Genomic DNA, 3,785 nt, shown 5'->3' with positions numbered 1-3,785 from the left:
AATGGTATAACTAAGTACTCATAGTGCCCGCTAGCCATGTTAATGGCTGTTTTCCACTCATTTCCCTCCCGKATACGAACCAGATGGTAGGCTTTTTTATATCATTAAGGCCCCTGTAGTCGATACACGGGTGTAGGGTTTTGTCCTTCTTCTCCACAAAGAATAACCCTGCACCAGCAAGAGAGGCCAATGGACAAATACTCCCTGCAGCGAGCGAGTTCTCAATGTACTCCTCCATAGTCTTGGTCCCCGGACCCGACAGGGAGTAAAGCAGCCCCCGAGGGCGTGTAGTGCCCGGAAGAAGATCAATGGCGCAGTAGTAGGGTCGATGCGGAGGGAGAGACATAGCGCGGGCCTTGTTGAAGACTTCCCAGAGGTACAGGTACTCTGCGGGAATGGCGAAGAGAGCCGAGGCTTCTCTCAAGCCTACAGGAATATGTCCCGGGGCAGGCTGGGCCGACTTAAGACAATGAGCATGGCAGAACAGGCTCCAACCCATGATAGAACCAGTAGCCCAGTCGATCAGGGGATTGTGCTTCTGGAGCCATGAATATCCCAAAACCACGGGTACATGGGAGATTCTATGAGCAGGAACTGCATACACTCACTGTGATTTCCTGATACTCGTAGGTCGATCGGAATTGTAGTGAGTGTGACTCTGCCAATAGAGCACCCWTCCAGTGCTCTGACGTCCATGGGAATGGAGAAGGTTTGAGTGGAGATGYCCAGCTCCGACACCAAKGTAGCATCAATGAGCACCCGGAGTGATTAGGCCTTCTCACCCCACAACAGGGTGGCATGGAGAGGGGTGCGAGTAATGGGAGATTGGAAAATCCCTGTACGGCTCACCAGAGTACTGTAGTCCCACAATGCAGACAGTTTCTGGTGTTCAGTCTGCGTAAACATTCATCCGGAGAAAATCAAGCCCTTCCMAGTAGCTTGTGCTCAAGAGGAGGCGAGTCGACCACCCTCGTGATTCCCGTAAGCACTTGGGTGACATTGGATTCTCTCTGAAATTACTTTGGGGTTTTCCGGGAATCCTCAGAGGTGAGGTGGGAATCGAGGGCGAGCGAGGTCAACAGGGAACAGATTTCCTCTCCATCCTACGTTCTCGTAGCCGCCCATCGATCCAGATGGTCAAGGCTATGATGGAGTCGAGGTCCATGGGCAGCTCCCGGGCTGCAAGCTCATCTTTGATCACCTTCRATAATCCGTGAAGGAACATGTCGAACAACGCTTCCGGGTTCCAGGCACTCTCGGCCACTAACGTGCGGAAATCCACAGCGTAGTCTGCCACACTATGGGAGTCTTGATGTAGCTGGAGCAGTTTACGAGCAGCCTCTCTCCCGGACAACAGCCTCTCTCCCGGACAACGGAACTTCCGTTCTTCCACCACAAACTCCTCCAGACTGAGGCAGACGGCGGACTGTTGCTCCCTCACCGCCGTAGCCAAGGAAGGTGCCCTCCCGGACATCAGCGTTATGAGGTACGCTATCCTCGAGTGGTCCGAGGGGAACGACAAAGGCTGCAGCTCAAAGATGAGGGTGTCACGTCTGCTCCCGCTCTTCCCCCCCTGGCGCTTGAGGGTGCCAGGCTGCCCTGCATCACGCACTCATTCCATCCATTACGCACACCTGCCTTCCCTCGTCCTGCACATCAGCAATACTGGACTCACTTGGACTCACTGATCACCTGTTTATTACCTCCCTTATATTTGTCTGTTCCCCTGCTGTGTTCCCTGCTGATGCATTAATTGTTTTTTGTCTTTGTTACCCTTGTGCTGATGCTTTTCCTGTCTCGCTCCATGTCCGTTCTTTATTAAATGTTTGACTCCYCGTACCTGCTTCGCCTCTCCAGCGTCAATTCATGTGACAGAGGGAGCACTGGGAGAGAAATGGCCCGGCAGGTTCCAGAATCTCCAGCGTAGCGCTTTGGAGGAGGTAAGCGRGGTTCTCGGGACACTGGGGTAGGCTGGGAAGAAGCGCCGCTGGTGGCGCGRTTGCTGAGAGTCTGGAGAATTACTGGTGTGGCTTGCTGCCTTGTAGGGAATCTGCGGAATTGCTCCAGCAATGTATTGAATGCATGGTCATGGCGTTCTTCCAGGGTATGGAGTCCCTCCATAAGGCATTGCAGTAACTCCTCGTGTCTTCCAATGGTGGTTCCTTACTGGGAGAYAGCATTGTGGAGCTAGTCTGAGTCTGCTGGGTCAGTCATGGCCAGTTCGTACTATCACTACTCAGGATATGACCCAGATGCAGACATAGGAGGCAGATAGTACAGTTCTCAATAATTTATTATAACACGGGGCAAAGGGCAGGTCGTGGACAGGCAGAGGTTCGTAATCAGGTCAGAGTCAGGCAGATACAGGACGGCAGGCAGGTACAGGATKGCAGGCAGGCTCGGGGTCAGGGCAGGCAGAGGTTCGTTATCAGGTCAGAGTCAGACAAGTACAGGACGGCAGACAGACTCGGGGTCAGGGCAGGCAGAAATGGTCAGAACCGGGAAAACTAGGGAAACAAACACTTGAGAAACAGGAAAACGGGAAAGCACGCTGGTAAGACCTGACAAGACAAGACGAACTGGCAACAGACAAACAGAGAACACAGATATGAATGCTCAGGRGATAATGGGGAAGATGGGCGACACCTGGAGAGGGGTGGAGACAAGCACAAAGACAGGTGAAACCGATCAGGGTATGACAATGGTTTCATTTTGTGGACGGAGTTGGCCATTCTACTTCAAACTTTCAGGCTTAAAGAGAATAAAACTCTCATTATTCAGTAGGTCAGCTTGCTCCCAAAGCCCAAATCCCAAGTTACACACTTGATGTTGTTCACTGGGGCTGAAGCCAAGGTTTCCAAAATACCCCTAGCTGAAAACGGAATCACTCTCATCATCAGCCAGTGGCTTCATAAAACATAACCTTAATTGAACCTCTTGTCAACGGGTGGGGTTTTCTGATAGATCAGAACAGCAAAGCCACAGAGAGGAGGGTAGCAAGAGCCAGAGTTATGATCAAACACCCTTGGTTGTCCACAATCAATCAGTCTGTGTTAGGATTACTGCATGCAATGGTTTTTGCAGGGGAGCACTGGCCGTGGGTGGGCAGGGTGTGTAAAGAACTACTGATCTACAGGGTTGATCTCTTACATTTCTTWACAGCATAATTTGATCCATAACTGCAATAAACAGATCAGAGAGATAGAGGTTCCAGATTTGAAGCCTGATATACATTTGAACCTTGAGGGAGGGATGTGGGGATGTTGCATTTTTTATGTGTCAAACATAACATCTCCTTTTCTAATATGATCTGCGCATGAACTACAATGCTCTATGTTTACATTCTGTACATGTCAGCATTTGTCACATGTCATGAATTAATAATCTGTCTGTACTTACAGTCTATGGTATAGGAATATGGTGCTTGCTGGGACATTCRTTTAACTGGATATGTTTTTCTGTTTACTGAGGCAGCTGGAAGGCATGAAATATTAATATATAAAGTATTCCAAATAACCAGGAGCAAGTTTGGCATACCTCCCATCTTTACACCAAATCTCAATCTGAAGTCCTGTAGTTGTGCAGGAAGGTACCGTATCTGTCCAAATCTCAGTCACTGAACACAAGACAACACTCAGTGCACTAAAGCCATCAACTAACTCGCAACACCAACATTTCCGTTTGATATTTCATCAAAACTAAAGGACATCTTTGAAGCCGTCATTAGTTGGCTGGCTTAAGTACACTGAGTAGAACATGTAAAACCCACTGAAAGTAAATGCAGA

This window comes from Salvelinus sp. IW2-2015, linkage group LG4q.1:29 (assembly GCF_002910315.2).
Source record: "Salvelinus sp. IW2-2015 linkage group LG4q.1:29, ASM291031v2, whole genome shotgun sequence".
NCBI classification, from domain to species: Eukaryota; Metazoa; Chordata; class Actinopteri; order Salmoniformes; family Salmonidae; genus Salvelinus; species Salvelinus sp. IW2-2015.
This window is presented reverse-complemented; position numbering follows the sequence as displayed.